Here is a 23,829-nt window from a genome sequence, read left to right on the forward strand (position 1 = left end):
CGACTCTGTGTGACCCCACAGATGGCAGCCCACCAGGCTCCCCCGTCCCTGGGATTCTCCAAGCAAGAACACTGGAGTGGGTTGCTATTTCCTTCTCCAACGCAAGGAAGTGAAAAGTGAAAGTGAAGTCCCTCAGTCGTGTCCGACCCTCAGCGACCCCATGGACTGCAGCCTACCAGGCTCCTCCATCCATGGGATTTTCCAGGCAAGAGTACTGGAGTGGGGTGCCAGTGCCTTCCTACAGCAGTTCTAATTTTAATTTTTTGATGAACCTCCGTACTGTTTTGTTTTGTTTTTTCTTAATGGCTGCACCGATTGACGTTCTCACCAAGAGTGCAGAAAAGTTTCCCTTTGGTGTGTCTGACACAGCCACTATGAGCTCCATGCAGGGACGTCAATCATGGACATAGGAGGGCAGAGCCCTCAGTGTCGGGATGGACTTGTCTCCCCCACACCTCCCTCTCTGCTCCCAAGCCCTGAAGTTTGGGAGTCACAGACTATGATGCAATCACAGAGGGAAGGGGAAAAACATGTTTATGGTCATTGTTTTTCACCAGGATGGAGGGAGGCAGGTGCAGAGCGCCAGGACAGGAGCCTCCCCAGAGCTCCTCCATGGGACTGACATGAAGCAGTAAAAAGAAGGGGAAGGCAGGCTGCTCGTGTCACAGGGACACCGAGGGTGAGGTCTCTGCTCACCTGCTCTCTGATTCTAAGTGTGCCCTGGTCTGGCACACCAGTCTGGCACACGCCCTGCAAGTTTTCCACAAGCTGAAAGACAGAGGGGTCGTGGGCATAGGCTGGGCTGACGTGAGGGGCATTTTCCTTTTTGAGAGCAGAGCAGGGATCAGATGCCGATCCCTCTTTTCATGAGCTGAGCCTAGATACAGGGCTTGGTCTCTTGGTTGGGCATCTCCTGCTATGTCGTTCTCTCCGATTTATCTTTTCTTGCTCCTGCAGTCTTTACACACTGCATGTGGATACAGTTTGCAGTTTAGGCAGATTGCCTGAAGCACAGAGTGTATAAAGATGGGGATGTGGTGGTGGGTTTCCCCCCATCCATACATTAAAACTACAAGCAGGTGTATTCCAGATCTCCTTCCTGAGAAGGCCAAAGCAACTGATAATACCTTATGATTAAGTTCTTGTTTGCATTTGCATATATGTGTGTTTCATCTCCTTGAAAACGATCTGAGATGTGCACAAAAGTGGCAGAGATGTAGACCAAAGAATTCTGAATATTCTATCCTTCTTTGTCCTTCTATTATCTGAAAAATTTTCCCTCTTCACTCCTTTCAAGAGAGGAGAGAATTATGCATCTTTCCTTCTCTATTCACCAGCAGGATTTCCAAGCTCTGTTCCTGGAGGTCTTAAAATTAGTGAGACTGCTGAATCCCAGCCCCTCCTGCTGCTAGAACCCTTAGACTGAGGCACACAATCCCTTTGAAACACTGGTCCCCTGGCCTGAGGCCACTCTTAGAGAAAGTGGCTCAGCCTGAATGTTGACTGCTGACAAAGATATTGCTGAAATGTGCCTCCATGGAGAGACCCGAAGTGACCTGGATTTTCCACCCTTAAAAAATGAGTCCCATCAAATATTAATATTATTAATTCACTCCCACCAAGAGTGAGGTATTCAGCCCAATATTCTGGAAGCAAAAGAAAAAAAGTAGATACTATGTCAGAAGACAGTAAAGCCCTTCATTTTTATCTATATCATTAGTTTCGCTGGGGAAAGTGATAAATTCTGCCCTAAAACATGGACTTTAACTGTGTGGCATGAAGGTCTCTAGTTGAGTTACTGTAGCAGGGCTTAACAATGGGTTTGCATCAAGCAGTCTGTTTTCTGTTCATGTTTTGCTGGTTCATAGAGTTTCTAATGGTTCTGCAATGTTGATCAACACGCCCATGTCCTCAGAAGTGGAAGACGTGTTTAGAACCTGTGCACCTTATTTCCTTATTAGTTATGTCTGGAATTTTTTCAACACTAATTCTGTTGGCAGCTGCCCTGCTACTGGAGAGTTGCTAATTTGAGGGGAGAATGTCAATCCTGTTTCTACTCTTCTGTTTGAGGACCTCCGCCAAATCTTTGTCCCTTCCAGCTGTCTCATTTCATGTTTCTTTTCCTCATGCTTTGCTTCTGCTTCTTTTACCAAAATATGAAATGGAGTGTTTGATGGAAATATTTCAGGTGCATACATTTTCTAGTTTGGTGGAAGCTACTAATTATTTGACCTCTATCACGGTCAATTACACTAACTCAACCAGAGATATGCATGCCACACAATTAGATAAAGTCCATGTTTTAGGGCTTCCCTTGTGGCTCAGCTGGTAAAGAATCTGCCTGCAATGTGGGAGACCTGGGTTTGATCCCTGGATTGGGAAGATTTCCTGGAGAAGAGAATGGCTACCCACTTCAACATTCTGGCCTGGAGAATTCCATGGACTGTATAGCCCATGGGGTTGCAAAGAGTCAGACACGACTGAGGGACTTTCACCATGGGGGAGTGTTCTACTTACTAATTATTTGTATTAGAATGCATGCTGGGAAAATTGTCCTAGTTTAGAGCATAATACAGAGAAGGCAATGGTACCCCACTCCAGTACTCTTGCCTGGAAAATCCCATGGATGGAGGAGGCTGGTAGGCTGCAGTCCATGGGGTCGCTGGGAGTCGGGCACGACTGAGCAACTTCACTTTCACTTTTCACTGTAATGCATTGGAGAAGGAAATGGCAACCCACTCCAGTGTTCTTGCCTGGAGAATCCCAGGGACGGGGGAGCCTGGTGGGCTGCCATCTGTGGGGTCGCACAGAGTCGGACATGACTGAGGCGACTTAGCAGCAGTAGCAGCAGAGTGCAATATAGTAAAATATCCAGAGGAGACTTAACAAAACATATGAAAACCATAAAACTGTAAAAATCTAAACATTTCCTTGGAGTGTACTTAATGTCACGAAGTTTCGACGTAATTACCATAACAGAATCCAACACTTTCATCTATAGTTGTGTATATGCCGTTATCCAAATGTTCATTGAAATGATTGTTGTAACAAAGAGAAATGAGGTCTCCCTGATATTCTACAGACCCTGGAAAATGAACTATTTTTAGATATAACTATTCCTATGAAATCTGCAAACAATTTAAAATGTGAGAACACTGATGATAATTATAAACTCAAAATAAGTTACATGGTTTAGAAGTGAATTAATGCAGGCTTTTGTGAATCTACAAATCCATTTCAGAATATATTTAGAAATTTCTGTCCTCAAACACAAGAAGCAAATACATATTGTCAAGTTGTTGATTAAATCAAATCAAATAATCAGATCAAATAAAGTACCTATTTTTAATAGCTTTTAATATAAATTTAAAAGAAACATGCTGGGATCTTGGTATCCAAACTCTAGTTTCCAACATGTGGAATTCTTAATGAAGAGTAAAAAGATAGAGCTGGATTTTGTTATAAAGCTTCATGATGTTTTAATTTAAGCAGGTACCACTTGTTACTTTCCTTCCCAAAACAGACCTATTAAACAACACCCCACTTTCTTCACACAGGTTTCTAGTACCAGAAGGAGCCATATGAACCTTATGCTAAAAAAATCATAACTTTTTTTTTTCACCTACCTAGTGGCTCTCTAATGGACTAATCTAAGACTTCCTTTATTTCCCATGTCTTTTGAAATTTCCTAGGGCTGACTTACTCCACTCTGTATAATAGGCTCCAGTTTCATCCATCTCATTAGAACTGATTCAAATGCATGCTTTTTAATGGCTGAGTAATATTCCATTGTGTATATGTACCACAGGTTTCCTATCCACTTGTCTGCTGATGGGCATCTAGGTTGCTTCCATGTCCTGGCTATTGTAAACAGTGCTGCCATGAACATTGGGGTACACGTGTCTCTTTCAATTCTGGTTTCCTCAGTGTATATACCCAGCAGTGGGATTGCTGGGTTGTATGGGAGTTCTATGTCATTTTTTAAGGAATACCCACACTGTTCTTCATAGTGGCTGTACTAGTTTGCATTCCCACCAACAGTGTAATGGGTTTCCCTTTTCTCTGCACCCTCTCCAGCATTTATTGTTTGTAGACTTTTTGATAGCAGCCATTCTGACCAGCGTGAGATGGTACCTCATTGTGCTTTTAATGTGCATTTCTCTGATAATAAGTGATGTTGAGCATCTTTTCGTGTGTCTGTTAGCCACCTTATGTCTTCTTTGGAGAAATGTCTGTTTAGCTTTTTGGTCCATTTTTTGATTGGGTCACTTATTTTTCTGGAATTGAGCTGCATGAGCTGTTTGTATATTTTTGAGATTGATTCTTTGTCAGTTGCTTCATTTGCTATTATTTTCTCCCATTTTGAAGGCTGTCTTTTCACCTTGCCTATAGTTTCCTTCGTTGTGCAAAAGCTTTTAAGTTTAATTAGGTCCCATTTGTTTATTTTTGCTTTTATTTCCATTACTCTGGGAGGTGGGTCATAGAGGATCCTGCTGTGATTTATGTCAGAGTGTTTTGCCTATGTTTTCCTCTAGGAGTTTTATAGTTTCTGGTCTTATATTTAGATCTTCATTCCATTTTGAGTTTATTTTTGTGTATGGTGTTAGAAAGTGTTCTAGTTTCATTCTTTTACAAGTGGTTGACCAGTTTTCCCAGCACCACTTGTTAAAGAGATTGTCTTTTCTCCATTGTATATTCTTGCCTCCTTTGTCAAAGATAAGGTGTCTATAGGTGCGTGGGTTTATCTCTGGGCTTTCTATTTTGTTCCATTGATCTATATTTCTGTCTTTGTGCCAGTACCATACTGTCTTGACGACTGTGGCTTTTTAGTAGAGCCTGAAGTCAGGCAGGTTGATTCCTCCAGTTCCATTCTTCTTTCTCAAGATTGCTTTGGCTATTTGAGGTTTTTTGTATTTCCATACAAATTGTGAAATTATTTGTTCTAGTTCTGTGAAAAATACCATTGGTAGCTTGATAGGGATTGCATTGAATCTATAGATTGCTTTGGGTAGTATATACATTTTCACTATATTGATTCTTCCGATCCATGAACATGGTATATTTCTCCATCAATTTGTGTCATCTTTTATTTCTTTCATCAGTGTTTTATAGTTTTCTATATATAGGTCTTTAGTTTCTTTAGGTAGATTTATTCCTAAGTATTTTATTCTTTTCATCACAATGGTGAATGGAATTGTTTCCTTAATTTCTCTTTCTGTTTTCTCATTGTTAGTGTATAGGAATGCAAGGGATTTCTGTGTGTTGATTTTATATCCTGCAACGTTACTATATTCATTGATTAGCTCTAGTAATTTTCTGGTGGTGTCTTTTGGGTTTTCTATGAAGAGGATCATGTCATCTGTAAACAGTGAGAGTTTTTTTTTTTTTTTCCAATCTGGATTCCTTTTATTTCTTTTTCTTCTCTGATTGCTGTGGCTAAAAGTTCCAAAATTATGTTGAATAGTAGTGGTGAGAGTGGGCACCCTTGTCTTGTTCCTGACTTTAGGGGAAATGCTTTCAATTTTTCACCATTGAGGATAATGTTTACTGTGGATTTATCATATATGGCTTATATTATGTTGAGGTATGTTCCTTTTATGCCTGCTTTCTGGAGGGTTTTTATCATAAACAGATGTTGAATTTTGTCAAAGGCTTTCTTTGCATCTATTGAGATAATCATATAGTTTTTATCTTTCAATTTGTTAATGTGGTGTATCACATTGATTGATTTGCAAATATTGAAGAACCCTTGCATCCCTGGGATAAAGTTCTCTTGGTCATGATATATGATCTTTTTAATATGTTGTTGGATTCTGTTTGCTAGAATTTTTTAAAGAATTTTTGCATCTATGTTCATCAGTGATTTTGGCCTGTAGTTTTCTTTTTTTTGTGGCATCTTTGTCTGGTTTTGGTATTAGGGTGATGGTGGCCTCATAGAATGAGTTTGGCAGTTTACCTTCCTCTGCAATTTTCCAGAAGACTTTGAGTAGGATAGGCGTTAGCTCTTCTGTAAATTTTTGGTAGAATTCAGCCGTGAAGCCATCTGGTCCTGGGCTTTTGTTTGTTGGAAGATTTCTGATTACAGTTTTGATTTCCATGCTTGTGATGGGTCTGTTAAGGTTTTCTATTTCTTCCTGGTTCAGTTTTGGAAGGTTATACTTTTCTAAGAATTCGTCCATTTCTTCCAAGTTGTCAATTTTATTGGCATATAGTTGCTGATAGTAGTCTCTTATGATCCTTTGTATTTCTGTGTTATCTGTTGTGATTTCCCCATTTTCATTTCTAATTTTGTTGATTTGATTCTTCTCTCTCTTTTTCTTGATGAGTCTGCCTAATGGTTTGTCTATTTTATTTATTTTCTCAAAGAACCAGCTTTTAGCTTTGTCGATTTTTGCTATGGTCTCTTTAGGTGTAAAGGTAGGTTATTTATTTGATTTTCCTCTTGTTTCTTGAGGTAAGCATGTATTGCTATGAACCTTCCCCTTAGCACTGCATTTACTGAATCCCATAGGTTTTGGGTTGTTGTGTTTTCGTTTTCATTCGTTTCTTTGCATATTTTGATTTCTTTTTTGATTTCTTCTGTGATTTGTTGGTTATTCAGAAGCATGTGGTTTAGCCTCCATATGTTTGCATTTTTAATAGTTTTTTCCTGTAGTTAACATCTAATCTTAGCACACTGTGATCGGCAAAGATGCTTGAAATGACTTCATTTTTTTAAATTTACCAAGGCTAGATTTATGGCCCAGGATGTGAGCTATCCTGGAGAAGTTTCCGTGTGCACTTGAGAAAAAGATGAAATTCATTGTTTTAGTTTTCATTCCAATCCCAAAGAAAGGCAATGCCAAAGAATGCTCAAACTACCGCACAATTGCACTCATCTCACATGCTAGTAAAGTAATGCTCAAAATTCTCCAAGCCAGGCTTCAGCAATATGTGAACTGTGAACTTCCTGATGTTCAAGCTGGTTTTAGAAAAGGCAGAGGAACCAGAGATCAAATTGCCAACCTCCGCTGGATCATAGAAAAAGCAAGAGTTCCAGAAAAACATCTATTTCTGCTTTATTGACTATGCCAAAGCCTTTGACTGTGTGGATCACAATAAACTGTGGAAAATTCTGAAAGAGATAGGAATACCAGACCACCTGATCTGCCTCTTGAGAAATTTGTATGCAGGTGAGGAAGCAACGGTTAGAACTGGACATGGAACAACAGACTGGTTCCAAATAGGAAAAGGAGTACGTCAAGGCTGTATATTGTCACCCTGTTTATTTAACTTATATGCAGAGCACATCATGAGAAATCCTGGACTGGAAGAAACACAAACTGGAATCAAGATTGTCAGGAGAAATATCAATAACCTCAGATATGCAGATGACACCACCCTTATGGCAGAAAATGAAGAGGAACTCCAAAGCCTCTTGATGAAAGTGAAAGTGGAGAGCGAAAAAGTTGGCTTAAAGTTCAATATTCAGAAAACTAAGATCATGGCATCTGGTCCCACCACTTCATGGGAAATAGATGGGGAAACAGTGGAAACAGTGACTAACTTTATTTTTCTGGGCTCCAAAATCACTACAGATGGTGACTGCAGCCATGAAATTAAAAGACGCTTACTCCTTGGAAGGAAAGTTAGGACCAACCTAGATAGCATATTCAAAAGCAGAGACATTATTTTGCCAACAAAGATTCGTCTAGTCAAGGCTATGGTTTTTCCTGTGGTCATGTATAGATGTGAGAGTTGGACTGTGAAGAAGGCTGAGTACCGAACAATTGATGCTTTTGAAGTGTGGTGTTGGAGAAGACTCTTGAGAGTCCCTTGGACTGCAAGGCGATCCAACCAGTCCATTCTGAAGGAGATCAGCCCTGGGATTTCTTTGGAAGGAATGATGCTAAAGCTGAAACTCCAGTACTTTGGCCATCTCATGCGAAGAGTTGACTCACTGGAAAAGACTCTGATGCTGGGAGGGATTAGGGGCAGGAGGAGAAGGGGATGACAGAGGATGAGATGGCTTGATGGCATCACTGACTCGATGGACGTGAGTCTGAGTGAACTCCGGGAGTTGGTGATGGACAGGGAGGCCTGGCGTGCTGCGATTCATGGGGTTGCAAAGAGTCGGACACGACTGAGCGACTGATCTGATCTGTCCTATAAATATCAATTAGGTCTAACTGGTCCATTGTATCATTTAAAGTTTGCGTTTCTTTGCTAATTTTCTGTTTAGTTGATCTATACATACATGTGACTGGGGTATTAAAGTCTCCCACTATTATTGTGTTACTGTTAATTTCCCCTTTCATACTTGTTAGCATTTGCCTTACATGTTGTGGTGCTCCTACGTCTAGTTCAGTTCAGTCGCTAAGTCATGTCCGACTCTTTGCGACCCCATGGACTGCAGCATGCCAGGCTTCCCTGTCCATCACCAACTCCTGGAGTTTACCTAAACTCATGTCCATCGAGTCAGTGATGCCATCCAACCATCTCATCCTTTGTTGTCCCCTTCTCCTTCCACCTTCAGTCTTTCCCAGCATCAGGGTATTTTCCAATAAGTCAGTTCTTTGCATCAGGTGGCCAAAGTATTGGAGTTTCAGCTTCAACATCACTCCTTCCAGTGAACACTCAGGACTGATCTCCTTTAGGATGGACTGTTTGGATCTCCTAGCAGTTCAACGGACTCTCAAGAGTCTTATCCAACACCACAGTTCAAAAGGATCAATTCTTTGGCACTCAGCTTTCTCTACAGTCCAACCCTCACATCCATACATGACTACTGGAAAAACCATAGCCTTGATTAGACAGCCCTTTGTTGGCAAAGTAATGTCTCTGCTTTTGAATATACTGTCTAGGTTGGTCATAACTTTCCTTCCAAGGAGTAAGCGTCTTTTAATTTCATGGCTGCAGTCACCATCTGCAGTGATTTTGGAGCCCCCCAAATAAAGTTAGTCACTGTTTCCACTGTTTCCCCATCTATCTGCCATGAAGTGATGGACCAGATGCCATGATCTTAGTTTTCTGAATATTGAGCTTTAAGCCAACTTTTTCACTCTCGTCTTTCACTTTCCTCAAGAGGCTCTTTAGTTCTTCTGCACTTTCTGCCATAAGGGTGGTGTCATCTGCATATCTGAGGTTATTGATATTTCTCCTGGCAATCTTGATTCCAGCTGGTGCTTCATCCAGCCCAGCATTTCTCATGATGTACTCTGCATAGAAGTTAAATAAGCAGGGTCTGTTGTTCCATGTCCAGTTCTAACTGTTGCTTCCTGACCTGCATACAGATTTATCAAGAGTCAGGTCAGGTGGTCTGGTATTCCCATCTCTTTCAGAATTTTCCACAGTTTATTGTGATCCACACAGTCAAAGGCTTTGGCATAGTCAATAAAACAGAAATAGATATTTTTCTGGAACTCTCGTGCTTTTTTGATGATCCAGTGGATGTTGGAAATTTGATCTCTGATTCCTCTGCCTTTTCCAAATCCAGCTTGAACATCTGGAAGTTCACAGTTCATGTATTGCTGAAGCCTGGTTTGGAGAATTTTGAGCATTACTTTGCTAGTGGGTGAGATGAGTGCAATTGTGCAGTAGTTGGAGCATTCTTTGGCATTGCCTTTCTTTGGGATTGGAATGAAAACTGACCTTTTCCAGTCCTGTGGCCACTGCTGAGTTTTCCAAATTTGCTGGTATATTGAGTACAGCACTTTCACAGCATCAACTTTCAGGATTTGAAATAGCTCAACTGGAATTCCATCACCTCCACCAGCTTTGTTCATAGTGATGCTTCCTAAAGCCCACTTGACTTCACATTCCAGGATGTCTGGCTCTAGGTGAGTGATCACACCATCGTGATTATCTGGGTCGTGAAGATCTTTTTTGTATAGTTCTTCTGTGTATTCTTGCCACCTCTTCTTAATATCTTCTGCTTCTGTTAGGTCCATACCATTTCTGTCCTTTATCGAGCCCATCTTTGCATGAAATGTTCCCTTGTATCTCTAATTTTCTTGAAGAGATCTCTAGTCTTTCACATTCTCTCCCACTCCCATTTCCTTTACTTCTTTGCATTGATCACTGAGGAAGGCTTTCTTATCTCTCCTTGCTAGTCTTTGGAACTCTGCATTCAAATGGGTATATCTTTTCTTTTCTTCTTTGCTTTTCACTTCTTTTCACAGCTATTTGTAAGGCCTCCTCAGACAGCCATTTTGCTTTCTTTGCATTTCTTTTTCTTGGGGATGTCATGAACCTCCATCCACAGTTCATCAAGCACTCTGTCTATCAGATCTAGTCCCTTAAATCTATTTCTCACTTCCACTGTATAATCATAAGGGATTTGATTTAGGTCATTTGATTTAGACCTGAATGGTCTATTTGTTTTCCCTATTTTCTTCAATTTAAGTCTGAATTTGGCAAGTGCGTATATATTTATAATTGTTATATCTTCTTCTTGGATTGATCATTATGTAGTGTCCTTCTTTGTCTCTTTTCATGGCCTTTATTTCAAAGTCTATTTTATCTGATATGAGTATTGCTACTCCTGCTTTCTTTTGGTCTTCATTTGGGTGAAATATCTTTTTCCAGCCCTTCACTTTCAGTCTGTATCTGTCTTTGGTTTGCTGTGGGTCTTTTGTACACAGCATATATAGGGGTCTTGTTTTTATATCCATTCAGCCAGTCTTTGTCTTTTGGTTGGGGGCATTCAGTCCATTTACATTTAAGGTAATTATTGATAAGTATGATCCCATTGCCATTTACTTTGTTGTTTTGGGTTCGAGTTTATACACCTTTTCTGTGTTTCCTGTCTAGAGAAGATCCTATACCATTTGTTGAAGAGCTGGTTTGGTGGTGTTGAATTCTCTCAGCTTTTGCTTGTTTGTAAAACTTTTGATTTCTCCTTTATATTTGAATGAGATCCTTATGGGTACAGAAATCTGGGTTGTAGGTTTTTCTCTTTCATCACTTTCCTGCCATTCCCTTCTGGCCTGAAGAGTTTCTACTGAAAGATCAGCTGTTATCCTTATGGGAATCCCCTTGTGTGTTATTTGTTGCCTTTCCTTTGCTGCGTTTAATATTTGCTCTTTGTGTTTGATCTTTGTTAATTTGATTAATATATCTTGAGGTATTTCACCTTGGGTTTATCCTGTTTGGGACTCTCGGGGTTTCTTGGACTTGGATGGCTATTTCCTTTCCTATTTTAGGGAAGTTTTCAACTATTATCTCAAGTATTTTCTCATGGCCTTTCTTTTTGTCTTCTTCTTCTGGGACTGCTATGATTCCAATGTTGGGGTGTTTGACATTATCCCAGAGGTCTCTGAGGTTGTCCTCATTTCTTTTAATTCTTTTTTTCTTTGCTTCATTTATTTCCACCATTCTATCTTCCACTTCACTTATCCTATCTTCTGCCTCAGTTATTCTACTGTTGGTTCCCTCCAGAGTGCTTTTGATCTCAGTTATTGCATTATTCATTATTGATTAGCCCTTTTTTATTTCTTCTAGGTCCTTGTCAAAAATTTCTTGCATCTTCTCAATCCTTGTCTCCAGACCATTTATCCGTAACTGCATTTTGTTTCCAAGATTTTGGATCACCTTTACTATCATTATTTTGAATTCTTTTTCAGGTAGACTCCCTATCTCCTTCTCTTTTGTTTGGTTTGGTGGGCACTTATCATGTTCCTTTACCTGCTGAATATTTCTCTGCCTTTTCATCTTGTTTAAATTGCTCTATTTGGGATGGCCTTTCTGTATGCTGGAAGTTTGTGGCTCCTCTTTATTGTGGAGGTTGCTCCCTGTGGGTGGGGTTGGACTAGTGGCTTGTCAAGGTTTCCTGGTTAGGGAAGCTTGCATCAGTGTTCTGGTGGGTGGAGCTGGATCTCTTCTCTCTGGAGTGCAATGAAGTGTCCAGTAGTGAGTTTTGAGGTGTCTATGGGTTTGGTGTGACTTTGGGCAGCCTGTATTTTAATGCTCAGGGCTATGTTCCTGCATTGCTGGAGAATTAGCTTGGTATGTCTGGCTCTGCAACTTGTTAGCTCTTGGGTGGAGTTTGGTTTCAGTGTAGGTATGGAGGCTTTTGGATGAGCTCTTGTTGATTAATGTTCCCTGGAGTCAGGAGTTTTCTGGTGTTCTCAAGTTTTGGATTTAAGTCTCCTGCCTCTGGCTTTCAGTCTTATTCTTACAGTAGCCTCAAGACTTCTCCATCCATACAGCACTGATGATAAAACATCTAGGTTAATGGTGAAAAGATTCTCCACAGTGAGGGACACCCAGAGAGGTTCACTGAGTTACATGGAGAAGACAAGAGGGAGGAGGGAGATAGAGGTGACCAGGGGGAGAATAGGGGAAATCAAAAGGGGGGAGAGCATTCTAGCCAGTAATCAATTCCTTATGTGCTCTCCACAGTCTGGAACAGTCAGAGAGGTTCATGGAGTTACACAGAGAAGAGAAGAGGGAGGAAGGAGATAGAGGTGACCAAGAGGAGAAGAGGGGGAGTCAAAAGGAGAGAGACAGATCTAGCCATTAATCAGTTCCCTAAGTGTTCTCCATAGCCCAGAACACTGAAAGAGATTCACAGATTTGGGTAGAGAAGAGAAGTGGAAGGGAGGAGATAGAGGTGACCTGTGGGACAAAAAGGAGAGTCAAAAGGGGGAGAGAGCAATCAAGGCATTAATCACACCCCTAAGTAAAAATGGGTACTGAAGATTAGATTCTTTTCAATTAGCAATAATCACGACTTGGATAAACCTCATTAGCTACAATGGTGCCACTGCGCAAAGCTGAAGATTAGAATCTTAAAGTTACAAAATTGATAACAAAAAGCAAAAAACAAAGATTAAAAATCTAGAGTAGAGGTTAGACTCTCAAAAATACAATATGAAAGAGACAAAACAAAAAAAGAAAACAACAACAACAACAAAAAAGAGACAAAACAAAATCACAGAAATTATAAAATATATATGTGAAATTTGCTTTAAAAATAGGGTCTTTTTTTTGCAAAGTAATAGTAGGTTATAAAAATGAAAATTAAAGGAGTAATAAAGAACTTAAAAAATTTTAATTTAAAGATGATAATTGTAAAATATATCTAGGAATTTCTCTGGAGCTGTTGAGGGCAGTGTGGGGTCAGTTCAGTTCCAGATAGTAGCTTGTTCCAGCTTATAGTCTTCAAGGTCTATAGACCCCTTCCAATGTAATCAGTGCTAACTACAGGGTTTTAATCTGTTGCACCTGTCACTTCCAGAGTGCCTCCCTCTTCTTTGTTTATTTTGGCTTCCTCTGTTTGCAAGTCTCTTCAGTGTCTAATTTCCACCCTGACACAAGGGGGCGAAGGTGGTCACTTATTTAGGCTCACTTGTTCAGTTGTGTTGTGGGGAGAGAGGAACACCGCAAACAAATATCACTGGCATTTGTGGGTATTGCTTGCAGTGTCTGGGCCACACTGGGTTTGCTGCTGCTCATGGCGTGTGTGCTTTCCTAGTCTACACTGCTCAGGCTCCAGGCTGCTCTGCAGGGGAACTCTCTAAAGTGGGACCTGGGTTGTGTGCACTTCCCGGGTCTAAGCTACTCAGGTTCAGGTACTTGGGTACTCCACAAAGGCACAGACTCAGCTGGGCCTGCATTTTGTGCCCTTCCCAGGTCCGAGCATCTCAGGCGACCAGGTGCTTGGCAAGCACATTCTCCCAGCTGGGTGGTGCATCTTATCACCTCCCGGGTCCCAGCCCCTGTTTCCTGGGTGCACTGCAAGAGTGCCATCTCAGATGTGTCTCTTCTGGGGAGCTGATCTCTGACTGCAACCCTTCTGGCAGATGTCAACCATCCAGGATCCCAGAAGACTTGGTTAGCAACTGAGGGCCTGCTCACAGTTTGGTGGAGGATGCCTTCTCTGGGGCTGAGATTGCCCCTTACCTTCCGGCTCTGGCTGTTGCCTGCCTGCCTCTCTGCCTCCGGCGTGGGAATGGACCGGTCCACAACCCGCTAGCTCTCCTCTGGTATTTGCTCAGTCCTTTGTTCTGTGAGCAGGCCCGGCAGTGCCTTTGGTTAGAGCTTTCCGCAGGAAAGTTCTCTCTCTCTTTTTTTCTCTCTGCCTATCCCACAGTTTGGGTTGCTATCTCACGTTAGCTCCCTCAGATTGTCCTCAGGACATTCAGGCCTGGTCCTTACCCTAAGCATGCAGCCCATGACTCCCTGTTCAGCCCCTGCTCGCTGCTGGCCGACGCAAGCGTATGGGCTACTTCACTGGGAGTTGCAGTTAGGCGTGTAATCTGTGGGTTTTGGGTTTTTTCCTCCCGGTTATATTGCCCTCTGAGGTTCCAAAACTCCCCACAGACCTGCCAGTGACAGGGTTTCCTGGTGTTTGGAAACTTCTCTCCTTCACGACTCCCTCCCTGGGATGGGTCTCTGTCCCTAACTCTTTTGTCTCTCTCTCTTTTTATCTTTTATATTTTGTCCTACCTGCTTTTGAAGGGAAAAGCTGCCTTTCTGGGTGCCTGGTGTCCTCCAGCGTTCAGAAGTTGTTGTGTGGAATTTGCTCAGTGTTCAAATGATCTTTCAATAAATTTGTGGGGGAGAACGTGGTCTCCCCGTCCTATTCCTCCACTGTCTTAGGACCACCCCCCTTCACTCCCTTCTTATGTTTAGATAAACACCAGTAGATTATGAATGTTAACTATTTCTTTGTAGATTCCATTTACACTTTCCTATGGTTATATGCACATTACTGGATCGCCAAACTTCATTTTAATTCGTATTTCAAAGCACTGACTACTATTTTCACAAAATTTCCCACATTTGAAAACTTCAGGCTAATTTTAAGGTGGTTCTCTATGTGATGCTTTAACATTTTGCACACAAAAGTATTTTGAATTGTTTTTACAAATCTGTGCCATTCCTGTCAGGAGCCATGAATTGTGTTAATCACAATCTGCAGTTCATAACACTCTCTCACAGTTGGTGTCTTCACAGTCTACATTTATTGTTTATGAAGCCACTTTTCATAGTGTGTCTGCTTTCCACATTGTTAGGTTCTTTAACCTAAAACCTACATCCTCTATGTGGCCAATAGAAGAGCATAGAAAATAGTTTTCTGCACATAAAACTTCAGTGTTATTATCACAGGGATAGTTGCACTGAGATGTTTGGACTAGGTGGTTTAACAAGAGAAAGTCAAGCTGTGTTGCCAGGAATATATGAAACAAAAACCTTGAAATACTTTGGTAAAATTTGGGTTGTCTCCATAAATATTTTAGAAGAAAGAATGTGGAAACATCACTTAGTATCTCATACTCAGATTTCTGGAGAAAGTGACAAGGCTAGGATTGGGGAGGGGACCTAGTGATGTCACAGAAGAGGAAACATCCTTCCTTCTGAGAGAAATAGAGACATCCTCTGACAGCAGCTAACCATGTGCCAAATTTGACCAAAGACTCTCTCTCTTTCCTTCCAGACACCGATATCTGTGTGTAGCCAGAGTTACATTTCAGGGTTCAGAAAAACCCCACAGGAAGGACAACCTGTTTGCTGCTTCCACTTGTGCCTTGTGTCCAGAGGGATACGTTTCCAACCACACAGGTTAAATATTTCATAGTGGTCTACAGTAACTCCACCTCCTACCTATTTCCATGGAAAGAATACTGAGCACTTTGGGAAAGGAGTCACTAGGCATTAGTTTCTTAATTCATGTATTTATGCATTTTTTGACATCTTCATTTTTATTGCACTCAAATATATATCACATTAAAATTTATCATTTTAATTATTCTTGAGTACATTTCAAGGACATTAATAAATTTCTATTGCTGTACCACCTTTTCCACTGTTCTTCCACAGAACTTATAACCCCTAACTTCATCAGTTACCATGAAACAGTTACTCTCAATTCCCTGGTAAACATCATTCCACTTTCTGTGTCTATGAATCTGACTATTCTAAGTACTTTCATAAATAAAAGCATATTCCTCCCTTGGCATGTGGCTTCTTTCAGAAGGATAATATTTTCAAGGTTCATGCGTGTTGTAGCATGTGGCAGATAAATTCATTTCTTTTTAAGGCAGGACATTCTTGCATTGTGTGTATGTACCTCATTTTGTTTAATCATTTATCTCTCAAGGGGCATCAGGGTTGTTTCTGTTTTTTGGCTATTGTAAGTAATGCTGGTATGATATTATCCAATTCACTGCCTTCAACTTTAGGGAGTATACACCTAGATAGGAATTGCTCACTCTAACAGTAATTCTGTGTTAAATTTTTAAGAAGAACTGCCAGACTGTTTCTCACAGCAGCTGCACCATTTTACATTCCCATCAAGAAGGTATAAAGGTTCCATTTTAACTTTCTCAGCAACACTTTCTAATTTGATATGTCTGAATATTTCATCAGAGGAGATCAATATGCACACTGCACGAGATGGTATATTTCAATTTCCTACATATTTAAGTGCTTTACAAATAAAAATTGGGATAATGAAATGGTGAGTCTGCTCTCTCTCTAGATGCAGAGCAGTGTGCCCTGTGCCCAGACCAAGAGTATCCAAACAGGGAGAGAAATCACTGCCTCCCCAGGGCTGTGACCTTCCTGGCATTCGAGGGTTCTCTGGGGATGTCACTGGCCTGCACAGCTCTGTGCTTCTGTGTTATCACAGCTGTAGTTTTGTGGGTCTTTGTGAAGCACCGACACACCCCCATAGTCAAGGCCAATAACCGGGCTCTCAGCCATGTCCTGCTCATCTCTCTCCTCCTGTGCTTCCTCTGCTCCTTACTCTTCATCAATCATCCCCACACAGCCACCTGCATCCTCCAACAGATCACATTTGGATCTGTGTTCGCCGTGGCTGTGGCCACTGTTTTAGCCAAAACCCTGGCTGTGATCCTGGCATTCAAGGCCAGGAAACCAGGAAGAACCATGGGATGATTGCTGGTCACAGGAGCTACTAACTATGTCTTTCCCATGTGCTCCTTGATCCAGGTGATCATCTGTGGTGTCTAGCTGGGAACCTCTCCCCCTTTCCTTGAGATAGACACTCACTCTGAGCCCAAAGAGCTCCTCATTGTGTGCAACAAGGGCTCAGTCACTGCCTTCTACTGTGTCCTGGGCTACCTGGGCTCCTTAGCCCTGGGGACCTTGTCCTTGGCTTTCCTGGACAGAAACCTGCCTGACGCCTTCAATGAAGCCAAGTTCCCGACCTTCCGCATGGTGGTGTTTCTCAGCGTCTGGGTCACCATTCTCCCTGTCTACCACAGCACCAAGGGCAAGGTCATGGCAGCCGTGGAGACCTTCTCCATCTTGGCTTCTAGTGCTGGTCTCCTAGGCTGTATCTTTGTCCCAAAGTGCTACATTATCCTCCTAAGACCTGTGATGAATTATCTGAAAGGTTTAAAGAATCAAATAGATTCCAAGAGAAATTGGCATGCAGATTTTATCTCATAATAAGTCTCTGTTACATTTGCTTTAGGACTTCCCTGGTGGCTCAGACGGTAAAAGCGTCTACTTACAATGCGGGAGACCTGGGTTCAATCCCTGGGTTGGGAAGATCCCCTGGAGAAGGAAATGGCAACCCACTCCAGTACTCTTGCCTGGAAAATCCCATGGACAGAGAAGCTTGGTAGGCTACAGCCCATGGGGGTCACAAAGAGTTGGACATGACTGAGTGACTTCACTTTCACATTTGCTTTGAATAATATACCACTCAGAGAGATAACATTATTCATTCAGATATTAGAAACAATCAAAACTACTTTACCTCTATTCAGCCAGGGATTCTCTCTCTTTTTTTAAAGTCTCTGTGTACAACTACACTCAGCCATTAAGAGTTACAAATAATTGTTTCATTTCAGATTAATGACTCCTTAAAGCTTCTGCAACTAAGTCTATCTGGGGCCTCCATCATTTAGTATATAGCATCTTTTTTGTTTGTGCTTTGTCACTCAGTCATGTCCGACTCTTTGCAACCCACCAAGCCCACCAAGCTCCTCTGTCCATGGGGATTCTCCCAGCAAGAATACTGGAGTGGGTTGCCATTTCCTTCTCCAGGGGATCTTCCCAAACCAGGGATCAAACCCAGGTCTCCCGCATGGCAGGTGGAGTCTTTATCATTTGACCCTCCAGTATACAGTAAGCACATTCTTTTTGTTTTGGCCATTCTTGTATCCAAAAGATTCATTTTATGTGGAAAAGCATTTCAGACTACCCTTTATTGTATTTTGTCTGTTTGGTTTCATCAGCTGCTGGTGGAAATATACATATTAGCAGAAAATATTGAGAGTATACATGCTTTTTACATGTGTTAATGGAATTCTTTTAGAGATTTAAATTTAAATTTAAATCTAAAAATGTATTTTAAAAGATAATTTTTTCTGAATATAGAAATTAAAGTTAAAAATAATTGTAATATAGTTTCTTCATTCTTTCAAATCAAAATTTTGCCACTTACTTAAAAATGGAAACTTAATCAACTCCCAAGTTTCCAAATAAAATGGGCTTTTTCTGGAACCTCTGCATCAGTATTCTGTTTATTCAGTTTTTCCTCCAATAATGAACTTTTGAGAAATATTTTGGTATATTACTTTTTTCCCATATCCTCTCTAATGTTTTATCCCTCAATAAAAATTCCTGTTTTACTTTGACAAAATTCCTTTTCTTGTGAATTTGAGAATCAATATTGCTAACTTCTAGAAATTATACTCTGTTTCCAACTTTATTACACCAAATCACTTCCTTTGGATGAAAATAAGCTCATTAAAATTTTTAAAAGACAAATTATTGCATTTATTTTAAATAATTTTTTAAACTTTTTATTTTGTATTGGGTATATCTGATTTAAAGTGTTTTGATCATTGATAAAGATGGTATTCTCTATTTAATCAGGGGTTTTATTTCCTCTCAATGCTTTAGTTTTTCTTTTTCTCTACTATATTTGTTTTAAAAGTCATTGATTTGTCATTTTTCATTATTACCTTCATTCCAATCACAGAGTTTATTTAGATTTTCTCTTTTGTATTTCTTGAGAAAGAAGCTCAGATTATTGTCTTCAGACATTTCTTGTACATTGTTGTAGTTGTTTAGTCATTAAGTTGTGTCCAACTCTTTGCGACTCCATGGACTGTAGCCCACCAGGCTCCTCTGTCCATGGGATTTCCCAGGCAAGAATACTGGAGTGGGTTGCCATTTTCTTCTCCAGTCAGTCTTCCTGACTCAGGGATTGAACCTGAGTCTTCTACATTGGCAGGTAGATTCTTTACCACTGAGCCACCAGGGAAGGTCTTTGTAAGCATATATTGCAATAAATTTCCCTCTCAGCACCTTTTTATGTGCATTCCAGAAATTTTGACATGATGCATTTTCATATTCATTACTTTTTATCCATTTTAAAATTTCCATTAAGTTTTCTATTTTTTGTTGTTGTTGTTGTTGTTGTTGTTGTTCAGTCCTAAGCTATGTCTGACTCTTTACAACCACATGGACTGCAGCATGCCAGGCTTCCTTGTCCTTCACTATCTCCTGCAGTTTGCTTAAATTCATGTTCATTGAGTCGGTGATGGCATTCAACAATCTCATCATCTGCTGCCCTCTTCTCTTTTGGCCTCAATCTTTCCCAGCATCAGGGTCTTTTCCAGTGAGTTGGCTCTTCCCATTAAGTGGCCAAAGTATTGGAGCCCCAGCTTCAGCATTGGTCCTTCCAGTGAATATTCAGGGTTGATTTCCTTTAGGATTGACTGGTTGAATCTCCTTGCAGTCCAAGGGACTCTCAAGAGTCTTCTCTAGCTCCATAATTCTAAAGCATCAATTCTTTGGTGCTCATCCTTCTTTACGGTCCAACTCTCATATCCATCCATATATGATTACTGGAAAAACCATAGCTTTGAGTACACAGGCCTTTGTCAGCAAAATGATGCCTCTGATTTTTAACATGCTGTCTAGGTTTGCCATAACTTTTCTTCCAAGGAGCAAGCGTCTTTTAATTTCATGTCTGCAGTCACCGTCAGCAGTGATTTTGGAGCCCAAGGAAACAAAATCTGCCACTGCTCTACTTTGTCCCTTTCTGTTTGCCATGCAGTGATGGCATGGGGTGCCATGATCTTAGTTTTTTGAATGTCGAGTTTTAAGCCAGCTTTCTCACTCTTCTCTTTCACCTCCATCAATGGCTCTTTAGTTCCTTTTTTAGTTCTTTTCTCTTTATTTGCTTGCAAAATTTTTTTGTCTTGAGCTTTCAGAAGGTCAATTATAGTGTGTTGGCATAGTCTTTCTGTGGGGAAAGGGCAGAACTGTTTGACTTCTGCTTAGCTTAAAATCTGTAGTTTTATGCCTTTCTCCATGTTTGAGATATTTTCAGCTAATAGCTCTTAAATTATTTCTCAGCCTCACATATTTGATCTTCTGTTAAGAGGACTTCAAGGACATAAATTTTACATTATTTGCTATATTTTCACAGGTCTCTGAGGCTTTGTTCATTTTTTTCCAATCTATTTTCTCTATCTTTAGATACATTAAATTCTATTGATCCAAACTCAGATTCACCACTTCTATCACCCACCAACTCCAATATACTATTGAGCTCACCCAGAGTTTTTTCTTTCAATTATTCTATTTTTCAACTCTACGGTTTTCATTTGGTTTTGTGCCTTCTATTTCTTTGCTGGCATTTTCCATATTTTTGTTTCAAGATTTTTTTTCTAATTTTTAATTGAAAAAATTTGTGATGGTTGCCTTAACATTCTCATAATTTAATTCCAAAATATGAGATGTTCCAAGGATAGCATCTTATTATGGTCATTCAAGGATAGCCACCCTATGATTGTCTGTATCCTACTAGTAATTTTCTTGGTCCCTGACATAATCTATGGTTTTTCTATACTTTTTATTCTTCCCTGGACTTTTTACATATTGAGATACTCCAGATCCTATTTAATCTTCCATTTTTGCAGACATTCATCTCAGTTAGGTTTATTACATTGGCCCTGATATCAATTTGTGTGCCATGATTCCCATGACAATGCAGTTTTCAGAGCTCTTGGAGTGCCACTCTGTCCTGCCTTGGAAGACAGCATAGGCTGTCACATTGCAGTTCAGATTTTATAGTTTGGGCATATTATATCAGTTCACATTTGCTTCATGAGGTGACTGCCAAGCACTTCTTGTGTAGCATTGAAGAGTCCCTTTCTTGAGCTCCTTCCTCTCCAAGGTCCTCCTCCCTTCCTCTCTGAGAGAATAAAGGATGCCCTATGCCACCTCTGGGTGGGAGTAGAAGTTTGGACTCCATGTCTAGTGAGAAAAGAAAAAGGACATGTCACCCTGGGTTTCCTGCTGCCATTGCGTGCATGCTAAGAAACTTCAGTCATGTCAGACTCTGTGCAACCCTATGGACTGTAGCCTACCAAGCTCCTCTATCTACAGGATTCTCCAGGCAAGAATACTAAAGTGGGTTGTCATGCCCTCCTCCAGGGGATCTTCCTAACTCAGGGATTGAACCCTGCATCTCTTATGTCTCTTGCAATGGCAGGCAGGTTCTTTACCACTAGCGCCACCTGGGGAGTCCTCCTGCTGCCATTACATGGAGGCAAATGTCCAGACGTCCTTCTTAGTCTCCCAGATACCGATCCAGCAGGCTATATCCTACACCTGTGGGAGATAATAGGACAAACTCCCAGCTTTTTCTCCACTGATATATACTGAATATGAAAGCACCCACCTGGATTGCTGGCTGTTTTCTGCTGGAGGTGGGGTGAGTAGAAGAGCAGATTTCTGACTTACTCTTGTTGATGTTGCCCAGTGGGCCTATAGCGTGACTTCTTGGTCACTTGCTGTCATGGGACTAGAGAGTCAGTGAAGCCTGGGTCAGCAGCAAGGAACATACCTTACGCTATCTGATGACCTTAGATGGGTAACAGGCATCTATACTTACTACTTAGTTCCCACTGACATCAGGGGGTTATCTGTGGTGTTTGGGTGGTGTAGGGCAAGTTTTGTCAAAAATGTTTCTGTTCTGTGAGTCCCATGTTCTAATCTTTTGGCCAAAGACAACAGGTCCTCCTTAGGGTTCTGTTAGGGGGATTAAAATGGAGGAAGTCTCGTTCCGGCTTCAAAAGCAGGGCAGCAGGCCTCTAACCTGCTTCTGACCTGCCTGGACACTTACTGGATGCCTGCAAGCACAGCTGGTCAGGGGGCACTTTAGATAAGAAAGGAAGTGAATCTTGGAATTTTTGAGCCCCTGGAGGTCTGGCCAACCCCCGGTATCTAATGAAATCCTATGACTTGTAAGGTGAAACAAAACAGCTAAAAATTGTAAAGAGGTTAAAGTAAAACCAGAGCTGCACTTTTGTGGGCAAACTGATGATGATATCAGTTGGTGGTGGGAGCTCCAGAAACTGTGATTTGAAGTCTCAACTGTGGGGTGGATGCACCCCCACCCCCCTGGCCCCCTGGGGCCCTTTTCAAATTGGGACTCCAGATTGCTGTAAACTAAGGACTTTCTAGTGCTGTTTAAGTTTGGATGTAGGTTGGCCCAATTTGGTGATTTATACACAGTTACTTCCCTGTTGTTTCTATTTCTTTTCTTTTAATGACTGTAGATTGAAATCAAGTCAAATAATCTTCTATATAAAGTTGAAATGGTTTATATGTATAATGAGTGGTTTGTTAAAAAAATCCTTCAAACCTAAAATGAAAGTAAAACTTTCAGCAAAACAGGTTCTTTTTGTTTGTTTGTCTGTTGGCAATTCCAGGTTGCAAGTTTCTCTGGTGATCAGTATGAGATAAATATGTGATTCAAATATAAACCTAAGACCTCACAGTTGTGTTTTTCCCCAAATGCGGAGGTTCTTTCCCAGTCTGTCTTCCTCTTTTCTTCTTTCAATTTCCACACATAGTCTGTTTAATTATTTCCATGGTTTTTAATTGTATTTAGCATAGAGTCAAAAAAATGAGTCTACACTGTCTTATCCAGAACCAGAAAGCACATCTTTTTTTTTTTAAGGGTTTAATACCATTTTAATATTTTCTATTTTAATATCTATTTCTATTCTTTGAATTACATATTAGGATGGGTATTACATCTTAAATTTATTTTATTGTGACAAAAAACACACAACATAAAATTCACCCTGCAAACAATCTATAAGCACACATTACATTATGTTCAGCCACATGCACACTGTTGTGCAATGGATTCTCAGAACTGCCCCCCCCCAACATTATGCATGAGTGAAACTATACTCACCAAGCAACTCCCCAGATCCCCTTACCCCTGTCTTGGAAACCACGTTTCTAATTTGTTTTTATGTTTGACTACTTTAGTTGCCTCATTTAAGTGGAATCATGCAACCTCTGTTCTTTTCTACTGATCTATGTCGCTTACCATTATGCCCTCAAGGCTCATGCATGTTGTAGCATATAACAGGATTTCCTTCCTTTTTAAGGTTAAATAATATTCCATTGTATGTATATGACCCATTTTCCTTATTCTTTCATCCATTAAAGTGCATTTAGGTTGTTTACCTCTCTTTGTTGTTTTTAATAATGCTGCAATGCATTTTTTCGCCCCTGCAATGCATTTTTTAAAATGATTTCCTGGCAGTTAGTGAGATTGGAAAAAATTCTTCTTACATGCATTAACATTATAAATTACATTATGTCAAATTATGACATAATGTGTTGGGAGCCGTGTTAGGCATTACTGACAAAATGGAGGCACGGCCCCAACCCCTTCTCCTCATCCCACAGGCACGGTCCCGGGATGAAGGAGTTAGATCTTGTGATTCTGACTTGTTCTTTTCTTTCTTCCGTTGAGTTGGCTAGAAAGAATGTCAAGGTGCTTATTGTTCTTGAGAGAAGCATGAGAAAGCACAAAGCCTTCTGCATTTG

The 23,829-nt window shown here is 40.7% G+C and overlaps 1 protein-coding gene and 2 pseudogenes across 7 annotated transcripts in view; 1 reads left to right on the plus strand and 2 right to left on the minus strand.

Annotated features, from left to right (window-relative positions):
* Positions 1–23,829, minus strand: part of ELOF1 (elongation factor 1) — a 277,100-nt gene that overhangs the window by 78,767 nt on the left and 174,504 nt on the right. The window lies entirely within an intron of this gene.
* Positions 401–17,400, plus strand: LOC129641243 (vomeronasal type-2 receptor 116-like; annotated as a pseudogene).
* Positions 12,628–12,757, minus strand: LOC129642441 (uncharacterized; annotated as a pseudogene).

The sequence above is a fragment of the Bubalus kerabau genome, chromosome 1 (genome assembly GCF_029407905.1).
Source record: "Bubalus kerabau isolate K-KA32 ecotype Philippines breed swamp buffalo chromosome 1, PCC_UOA_SB_1v2, whole genome shotgun sequence".
Classification (NCBI taxonomy): Eukaryota; Metazoa; Chordata; class Mammalia; order Artiodactyla; family Bovidae; genus Bubalus; species Bubalus kerabau.